Source organism: Sciurus vulgaris (genome assembly GCF_902686455.1).
Source record: "Sciurus vulgaris genome assembly, chromosome: 9".
Lineage (NCBI taxonomy): Eukaryota > Metazoa > Chordata > Mammalia > Rodentia > Sciuridae > Sciurus > Sciurus vulgaris.
In genome coordinates, this window is record NC_136469.1 from 85,593,954 (window position 1) to 85,605,308 (window position 11,355).

Consider the following 11,355-nt stretch of genomic DNA (forward strand, 5'->3'; position numbering starts at 1 on the left):
TACTAGTAGCAGAGTTGGTATTTTAACTTGGCCAATCTGACTCGGGAGCTGATGCTTTTTGCCACTTAACTACAAGACTAAGCCTGTATAATATTGACACTTGTAGGGAAGTTTTAAATTTACTCTTTTCCCTCTGAAATTTTGGCTATTTTAGTCAGAAAATTAACTCACTAGATAACAAGTAAAGGTACACATAAATTTTATGACATGCCAAAGCCTGGTAATTTAGATTCAAAGGGCAAAAGAGTTGGCCTTTATATAGTGCTTAAAGTGATTGGGTCTTGGACCTCTGGGCAGAAGGGAGATGATACAGGCTTCTTAGGCTCAGGGAGGACATGTAGTGAGCAAGGGTCCTTTTGCCATGCATGTGAAGTCTCCCAGGTTACAGTAGCCTGCCATAATCTGTCTGGGTCAGACATCAGACCTCAGTCTCTTCTTGTGGACAAATGCCTCCTAGGCAGAAAGGGGATATGGGAACAGAAAGTCCTTTGTCTGCATTTGCTATTTACTAATGTAAATGGATATAGACTTTTTAAATGAAAAGATAGCTTTTCAGAGCTATTCCTATGTCTTCAGAGATGTACATTTTTGTGAATACCCAATTGAAAACATGCCAAAGAAACATATTTGGGATGAAGTATTTTATTCTCTCCCATTTGCAAAGCCAAGAAATGAGCACAATTAAATTTCAGGCCAAAAAATTGATAACAATAATCTTAAGGGAAAAAGGAAATTCAGCAGCACATTGAAAAAATAATATAATGAAAGCAGATGTGATTAATTCCAAGGGTGCAAAGAAGATTTACCATTAGGAAAATTAATTTAATTCAACAAATTAATCAAGTAAGAAAAAATATAATTTTACAGATACTATATATTATTTTGATAAAATTCAGTATCCATTCCTGATTTTTAAAAATATTTTTTTCTAAAATAGAAATAAAGAGCTGGGCACAGAGGCTCACACTGATCCCAGTGACTCAGGAGGATATTGGGGTGGAGGCCAGCCTAGGGAATTTGACAAGAGCCTGTCTCAAAATAAAATAAAAAAAGAATGGGGATGTAGTTCATTTGTAGAGTTCCCCTGAGTTCAATCCCCACTGCCAAAAAACAAAAAAAAAAATAGAAATAAAAAATGTTTTTATTATAAATACTTAGATCAACTTAATGGTTCATACCTTATAAATGAAAAATACTAGATATAATCACATTAAATCTGAGAATGAGACAAATTGTTTCTAACTAGAATAATGATTTGCATTAGATGAAAGACAGAAATGAGGTAAAACATTTGAACAGTAGAAGGAATGTTATATTATTAATCAAGAAATCATTTTGGATATTTAAAAAGCAGAAGAACCATGAACAATTACCATCAAAGAGGTATTTAATTAAGATACCCCAAACCAAATTTTATGTAAAAATTGACTTTTTTATATAGAATCAATAGCCAATTTGAATATAAAATAAAGCAAAGGTCCAATTTACATTAAAAATATATATATAATATATATATATAATTTTTGAAGTACTGGGGATTGAACTCAGGGGCTTGTGCCTGTGCCCTGACACTAAGCTACATCCCCAGGCCTTTCCTAAATATTATTTAGAGACAGGGTCTCACTAAGTTGCCCAGGCTACTCTCACACTTTTGATCCTCCTGTTTCAGCCTCCCAACTAACTGGGATCACAAGTGTGTGCCACTACACCCAGGAACAACAATGATTTTTAATATCTCTGAATAAATTTAAAAAGAAATATTCAGGAGTTTTATGAACAAAATACCAAAATGCTTTTATGGGGATTAAGAAAAGACTTGAATCAATAGAAAGTGTACCTTAAACTTTTATAAAAACACTCAACATATTAATAATATAAATTCTTAATTTTCTCTAGAATAAGGCTATACATTTAATACAATAATAACAAAATAATTGCAGGTCAATTTTAAAAATAGATTAGTCATAATAAAGCAAAACAATCCAAAAAAAGTAGCAGTGTATAGCACTAAGTGAGCACTGCAGGCTGATGTTGAAGAATATGGATTACTCGGCAAGAATGCTGAGAAATTGGAATAGGCGTATAAAAAAGAAAACTACTTAACTTCTTCTACTAATGTTTTAGATGGACCAAAGGCTTACCATAAAAATGACACTACACAGATAGTACAAGAGAAGATAAAATAATTTTATTTAAAAAAATTTTTTTTCACCAAATGAAGGATTGAAGTGTGGACCAAAAAAAAAAAAAAAAAAAAAAAAAAAAAAAAAAAAAAAAAAGAGCGAGGGAGAGAAGAATGAGAGAGAGAGAGAATCATGTGTCCTGGAAAATTATTTTCGTAATACAAAGGTGGATAAATTCAGACGTACAAAATGCATCAGAAAACATCGTAAACAATTCAAAAGAAAAAGAAAATATTTACAAGTCCCCTTCAAAGCAAAGGACTAATTTTCTTTAGATAAAGCTTGCCTTATTTCTGATTAATGGGATGGGGCTTGCCTTATTTCTGATTAATGGGATGGGACTTTTGTTGACAAAGAAATGGAAATATTAGTACATTTTAAATACAGGGAAAAAAATGTGTTCCAGAAATCAGCAACTTCTAGGAAGTAGCAAACTCAGTTCTATGAACTTATCTTTTCTTTTTTTGAAAGTGAGAATTTTTATTTTGGTTGATTTCTCAATGTATACTTGAATATAGTGCCAGTCTTTAGTGGCAAAAATTTGGTTTTGCTGAAGCTCCATAATGCTACAGAGGGTTGCTACTCTTTCCAGGAGGTAGGTAAACAGCTGGAAAGAGAAAGCACAACTTTCTAGCAGCATACTAATTTGAAAGACAGACCTGAGAGGTCTTTACAGATATGCTTCCATACCTGAAACATGATGTACATGTTAGGATATTTCCTGCCACATGTTTGTTGTAATAAGAGGTCAGAGGCAATGTTAAATATCCATCATCACATCATTAAAGAGTAGCTAACTAATATGGTGAATTAACCAAGGCAATATTTCACAATTCTGTAATAAATAGCACAGCCTTGGATGTACTTATGTGAAAAATATACAAAGATATAGTTTTAGATTAAAAAAAAAAACCAACAACAAACAGTGCATGTAGTATAGCCATTTTCTTTTTTGGAAAAATATTTGTAATTTATTTGCAGAACATTTGCAAATTGGTTTCAAAATAATTTGAGGCCTAGGATAATTTTTTTTTTTTTTTTCAGATTTAATTTACATTGGCCTCTATCAGGAGCCTAGACTTATAATGTTAGGATTTCATTAGCCTAATTTCAAGCACTGGGGCCTTTGTAAGGGCCTACTTTTCTGACTCACCCTGTTCTTATGGTACAGTCCTCTGTGTTCCCACTCACAGTAAACCATTATTAGTTCCCTCCTACACACCTCACCACAATAGGCCTTGAACTCCAATCTATGTCCCCAAGTCCCCTGAGGCAGTCCAAGGATCTGCTCAACCACTTCAGCCTTCTGCTCTGGAATTGCCAAATGACACCAATAGGAAAAACAAACAAACAAACAATCAAAGAGAAACTCCAACTACTTCACTGGTTGTTGTTTCTCCTGTAATTCTCCACGTGTTTGAAAAGAATGTTTGCATCTTCTTTGTGGAACAAAATTTATACCTTTTAAAGTAAATTTATTAATTGTGCTATTCAAGTCTTACTTTTACCAAGGTTTTGTTTGCACAGTTTTTGAGAGATATTTTAAACTCTATGATTACGTGTTTGCTGATTTCTCCTGGAAATTCTGTCAACTTTTGTAAAGTTTGGGCATTACTTTTTTGTATCTTTAGGAAAAAATTCTTTAAATTCCAATTAAACCTTTTTTGACTTAAACTCCCTTCTGTTTAATATTTGGTATTATCTCTCTTACAGTGACAATCTGAAATTTAGGGATCTTCCATTCAGTTATTACATGTATCTTTTGTAAATAACTGAATTCCAAAATTTTATTTTTTATTCTAGTATTCTAATATCACTGACTTTCAACTGTTAACAATGAACTTAATTTGTAGGACATTTCAACTTATATCTACCATCTTATTTTTGTTTTCTAGTTAACATGATATTTCTTTCCATCTTTTACATTTTTTTTTCTTCTCTTATTGATCCCCTGGAACATTTTTATGTACTCTGCTCTTTTAGAAGTGAGATATAATATTTATCCTTAACACTTAAATGTTTAATGACATTATTAAACGTTAACAATATGTTTTACACTCATTCTTAATTGTTATTATTTTGTAACATGCTCTCTTTTTAGAAAATATTATCTATTTGAACAAAACTTGGCATACTTTAACCTTTTTTCCGAATTTCCCCTCCAAGCTTCCTTTTTGTTGTTGTCTACTATTTAATCTTTATTCTTATTAAATGTGACAGAATTCTCTGTTAACATTGGTTTTTCCTAAGCATTTTGTATATTTTTTACATTGTATTATGGCAGATGTATTTTCACTGATGGAAAATTTTCCTCCATTCTATTTCTTAGGCAATATATCTTTTTTCTTGTTGGATTTTAAGATATTTTTAACCATTGATATTCTGAAGTTTTATTGTGATTTTTTTATGCTTAGATTTTTTTTTTGCTCATATTTTGTCTACCTAAGACTAGATAAATATCTTCAATTAAAGATTCATGTCCCATTTTAATTCTAGAAGTTCTTAGTTTTATTTCTTTAGTATTTTCTTAATATTTAAACAGCTGGCATGAGTTATTATGAGTATCCTTCCTAGATAATTTTCCTTCCAGAATTCATCCTGGAATTATTTTTGGAAACCTTTATGCATTGTCTCTCTTTACTTCTCTGTGCTGCATTCTAGATGAATTCTTCAGATCTTTTTCCACATCTCTAATTCTCTTTTCAGCTAGATCTATTCTAGTGCTTAATCTACCTATAGAAATTTTTTAAACTGCAGAATATTTAATTCATTTATTTTTTAATTTCCTACTCTTATTTTATGGAATGATCCCTTTTTTGTTCTATTAGAACATTTTAAACTACCCTCCCCCTTTTTTGTACTAGGAATTAAATCAAGGGCCTCAGGCATGCCAAGTACTTGCTCTACCACTGAGTTAACCCCTGAATACTAAGCTACATTTCTTAAAAGGCTTTTTTTTTTAAAAAATTATATCTATTCTAATTACTTTGGTGTGAATTCCATGTCTCTTGGGTATGTGAACTCTCTTCTCCCTAAAATTGTTCATGTATTTTATGATTTTTGTTCACGAAGCCATCTTAAACTGGAAATTGTTCTCTGTGAGGCCACTACATTCCATTTGTTATGGAAACTTCTCTATAAGTACATTGGAAGTTTAACACTGCTTAGTTGCCACGAAGACCATTGATTCTGAATCTTTTATTTTATACTGGATTTCTCAGTTTGGAATTCATAAACCATTAAGTAAAGTGATTTAATTTCCTTTTCTTCAAGTTCTGATTGCATAACAATGTTTCTTTTTCTATCTATAGTCTTAAGTGGGTATCTTTTAATTTACTGAGACCTTAACTGTCTGTCTGAGGTAAATTTCTGGTCTTATACTAATAATTTATGGACAGCTTCATCCAAGCAACACACAGCAAAAGCAAGTGGATTTCAAAATATATTATCCTGCATATTGAGATTCAATTGGATCTATAGGATTTAATTAGGAAAACACCAAGAGAACACCACAAATAATACCAGGCATATACAGAATGTATTTTCTAGCCCAGGGCTCTTAATGTCTTCTCAAGAATTCTTAACATCCTAGGCCCTGAGACATGTCTGATACAGATATCAATGACTATTCTTTTCTCCATATGGCTTCAAATTCTGCCCTATGACTCTCTCTTAAAAATGTGAACATTTCTATTTTTTTCTTTTGAATTCAGTCATGCAGTAGCAATTTCTGACACTAAAATAATTTTCCAAGTTAAAATGTAAGCAAGAAAATATTATAACTATGATATCAGAGACCATAGAAAAAGATGTTTATAAAGTTATATTTGAATCCCAATAATGGCATCAGATTCTGCTGCTGTGCTAAGTAAGAAATATGCAAATTTGTAATGTACAGTTTTATTGTAAAAGAGTTGCATTTGTGGTGTGAAAAATTAACATTCTCACTGAAGTGATATTTATGAAATTCAAGCTATCTTATTTTGTACTTCAAAGTTTTCAATAGAACTGATATTTGAATATCCATCTTTACTTTTGTATAACTTTACTAATATCCACACAAGATTTGACATTGACATTTCTGAATATTGTCAGATAATGTCCAAATAGGGAACTTTTTTTCCCCCTCAGATAAGCTGGTGAGAATGACTATAATCACATTTATTATTTTTGTTTGGTGGTCTCAAGCTAATAAAAATCAGCTTATGAAGAACTTTATATAGATGACATATAATTTTAGCAGCAATAATTTTTTTGTGCTTCCTATTTTATTCATGCTGCTGTTCAACAAGCTAGAACAAATGTACTCACATTAGTCTGAAGCCAAGAGTCCACTGTGTTCTCCCTCAGCCCCTCACCCAGAGTACTGGAGAATGAACCTGGAGATGCTCTACCATTGAACTTTTTATTTTAGTGAGACAGGGTCTCACTAAATTGCAGAGGCTTGCCAGGAACTTGTGATCCTCCTGGCTGAGCCTTCCAAGGCACTGGGATTACAGGCATGCAATTCAGCTTCCAGCTGAAGCCAAGAATTTATTGTGGTTAAATTTTACATTAACATTCTCTCCATGTACTTTGAAGATGTTTTAAAAATAATCTGTTAGGAAATCTCACATGCGAAGGATTTCAGAATTTTCATATCTTGAAAACATAAATTTAAAAAGTGACGAGGTAAGAGTAATATTCAGCACACAAAGAAAAACGATCATTTTGCTTGATTTTATTTCTTTCTTCAAAGACCTCCTGATAGTGTCCTAAGATTGACGGAATTAAATATGATGTATAGTACTATTGAAAATATAAACTTCTAGACACTTTCTCCTAGAATTCTGATTTTCTTGATTTCTGTTGGAACCAAGAATCTTCATTTTAATAAAATTTCCTGGCACATGACTCCTGTATACACTGAATGTTGAGAACCATCAATACAGAGGCTGCATGTAAGAACATGGCAGTCAATATATCAAGAAAGGTGTTTGAAGCACCCACATTTCTGTGGAAGTTTGTCATTATATTGAGTACTTCCACGTCATACTCATGTATAGAAGAACAACTGATAATAGCAACTCAATGAACAGTTTCATCCAAGTATATGTGGCAAAGGCAAGTGGATTTCAAAATATCCTGCGTTGTTCTTCCAATCAATACCAAGGATGGTATTATTGAAAAGATAAACTCCTAAGCACTACTTCCTGGAATTCTGATTTTCTTGATTTGTGTTGGAGCCCAGGAATCTTCATTTTAATAAATATCTCCTGCATATGATTTCTGTATTCACCAAATTTTGGTTAGGAGAGTATCTAGAACAAGGACAGTATTTCAAGGAGAATGGCAACACAAAGGAACAAATAAATTGAAAGAAGAGTTTTAGGACCAAAAAGGGACTTCAGTTATAAATAACACTGATAATAGTTGATGAAAATTGCTCACAATTTCCTCATTGATTAGATTAGAAACACACAAATTACTAGGATCTGGAATTCAAGTAATCTGATTACTAGAATATCATTGTTTAACAAAGTACATAAAACAAAAGTCCCAAACTACACATAAAAGTATTAATCACAAAAGCATTTGCATTAGTGGATTTGAGCATTCAGTCTCAAAAGCATTATTTGTTAAATAAGCCAACTTTAAATATTATAAGCCATTGGTTCATTTTCACTTATTAATTTTATTTTCTAGATTATACCGTATTGATGTTATACTGTATTATTATTATTATTATTTGTATAGAAAACTGATTAAATTTTAGGTTTGAAGGTTGCTACACATCCATGCCCCTCTAAACCAACTGTTGTAGATTGGATCTGGAATCCCCTGAAGGCCCATAGATTGAAGGTGTGACCCCCAGTTGGCAGTGATATTAGGAAATGGTGGAAATTTTAGGAGGCGAGTCCTAGTTGGAAAATGTAGATCAAGGGGGACATGACTTTGAAGGCTGTATTTTGTCCCTAGACCCCTTCTCTCTCTCTGCTTCCTAGCTACAGTAAGTTGAGTGGCTCTGCTCTATGTGTACCCTGCCCTGCTCTGTCTTGCTCAAGGTTCAAAGTGAGAAGACCAAGTGAGTGAAAAAAAAACTCTGAAACTATGAACCAAAATATGTCTTTGATTTCCTCAGGTATTTTGTCACAGTCACAGAAAGCTGACTAATATACCAGCTTATTCATAGAATGTGTTTTAAGTCTTTTTATTACTTCTTAATTTCATCTTATTTTATTTAAAATTTGCTTAAAACAAAAAATTCAAACTGCTGTAAATTTTTGTTTCTTTTAATTAATTTTTATTTTCATAGAACTCATTGAGCACATTGAGATATTTCTAAAGCAAAATCTTTGAAGTAGGAATTAAGAGTACATTGTAGCTCATGTGGCTTTGATGTGAGCTACAGTACCAGAAAATTTTTGTGTCATAAATTGTATCATAAGTACAAATATTGTACTGTTTTCCCAGAGGATACGAAGGATGGGCAAGGACATTACTGATACATGTTGGTAAGCCGTGGTTATTGTATTTAAAATTTTTAAATTGCCACTAACTTTTAAGGTTACAAACTAGTTTTTTAAAAAAATCTATCTCTAAAGTCCTCATGGATACATCTAGAAAGCATACTTCATGGCACAGCATATGGGTTACTAAATGCAATGTTAATATGTAAATCCTCCCAAGATAAAACACAAAAACAAAAAAAAACAATTTTTTTCTGTGACTATATTGAATGTGCAAAATATGGGGTTTTGAGCTTGCATTCAAAAACAGGACTTGGATCTATAGATGTTATTTTTGGATCTGGAATATCCCCCTAAAGCTCACGCGTTGAAGTCTTGGTTCCTAATGTAGCAGTGTTCGAAGGTGGTAAGTGACTGGGTCATGAGCACTCTAACTTCATCCATGGATTTATTGCTCAATAAGCTATTGGGAGGAGAAACTGTAGGAGGTGGGGCCTAGTGGAAGGCAGTTGGGGCATGCCTTTCAAGGGCCTATTTTGTTTCCAGCCCTTTTCTGTTTTCTCACTACCATGGACATCTTTCCCCTGCCATGCCTTCCCACGATGGTGTTCTGTCTTACCATAGGCCCAGAAACAATGGAGCCAAGTGGCCAGGGACTGAAACCTCTGAAATCATGACCCAAAATACATCTTTACTCCTTTTAAATTATTGCAGGTATTTTGTCACAGTGATGGAAAACTGACTAACACAATATGGAAAAGTAATACTGTACATGTCTTAGAAAACTTTAAAGGAGGCTGAATTTTGGAACTTTGTGTGTGGTAATCCTTGAGTGAATTTGATCCTCTAGGAAGATGGCTGATGTTTAAGTCACAACTAAGTTTATCTAAAGAAGCCCAATGACAGAACTAGAACTTCAAAACCTAACTTGAATTTGGCTCCAACGATGTCACTGGGACTCTGATTCTCTTCCAATTCTCTATGTTGTACTTTTCACTCTTGAGCAGGCTATTGTGGTAGCACAGTTACCACATTAGCAAATCTAAGATTTTTATTCTGTTAATTTATCAATGCAATCTGAGTTAATCATCCCTCACCAAAGAGTTCCAATAAAAGTCCCAGAGCCAATTTTCATTTGATCGAGCTTAGGTAGAATGTCTGACTACCATTTACAGGTAACAGTTCATTGGGAGAGTAGGGTAATGCTCTCATGGCCCCTGGGATTCATGCTGAAGGACTACAGCAGAGGCAGGTGCAATGGAGGTAAAGGCAGATGATACTCTGAAGAAAATTTGGAGTGATCTTCAGTGAGGGCATGGATACTGAGAAGGAAAAAAAAAAAAAAAAACCGCTTACAACATGCTATACAGACACAACCACTGAAGGATTATCAATTCTGGTCAGGTTTGAGAAGCATCTGAAGGTATGCTCACTAACCTATAAGAGGTTCTTCAGTTCTGAAAGCAAATGGACTTCAGTTTGCATGAAGCACAAATATGCAGAGGAATCTGTTTGTCCAGCCCACTGAGACAGTCCTGAACCCTGACAGTTACATGTTTTAGGCTCAGGCTGGGAACCCTAATACATACCAATTCACTTCTCATATAGATTTCCTTTCATTTAATGGTTCCTTCTTTCTCTTAAATATTTAATTCTTAAACAAGTTCTTGCTGCTTGGAATATCTTTAATTTGGGTTATTTACTTTTCCTTTTGTGCTGGGGATTGAATCCAGGGTCTCATGTATACTAAGTATATGCTACACCCCAAGCCAAGTTTGGGTTAATTTTCTGGTTAGTACAGCCTAATGAAGGAGATCAAACTATTTTCCTCTGAATCATTTCAATATTTCTGATAAAAAATAACAGTTTGCTCAGAAGATCAAAATGAAGAGAGAAATAAGTCATCATGAGTAGACGGAGAATTAGAACTCTTCACAGTAGCACAGTAAGGTGATAATATTAAGATGAAAGTAATCTTGCAGTGTTAGTTTACCTAAGAGAAAAAACATAGCCCTGAGGATTTCTGTTCATTTATTGCTTGACAAGTGACAGAACAAATAATTTGATAACAAGAACTTGAATCCACAGTAATATGAGGCCTTGAAATTGTGTTCTTGGCACACTTGTTAAATTTTAGGTAGAGAAATGAGGGTTATGATACATTCCCCCCATCACCAGAGTCTTGAGTGGACAATATAATAGGAATATTTCTAATGCTTCATAATTATAATTAAGGTTTAGGTGTAGAAACCAAGATGGTGATAGTTTCAAGGTAGAGTCAGTTCTGTTTTAATGTGTGTTTTGAAAACATAAGTTTATTCTAATATAAAGGAACAATTTGCACGAATGTTGTATTACACATGATTTCATCTGAGAGAAACACTAGATGAATGTAGAAAACTGTCGAGTGGAACAGTGTGGGAATGCACACGGGACAGACGTGCACAAATGTTGAGCACATGCCAGCTACCTTGGCTCATATCTGTTTTAGGAGCTGCACCATCTGCAACTGCTGTTACAGTTTCCCATCCAATGTCAATAATCCTGCCTATCGTTTGACAATAATTCCTAAGCTACAACTTTGCCAATATCCACTTCCACAAGCAAATTGCAGGTCTTTTTCAAGATAAAGTGTCATATTTATTGTACCATTTATGTACACCTTAGCCATCTAAGTTATATAAGACTGTCATTGTTTTATTAAGTTTCCTTTCGCTTATTTG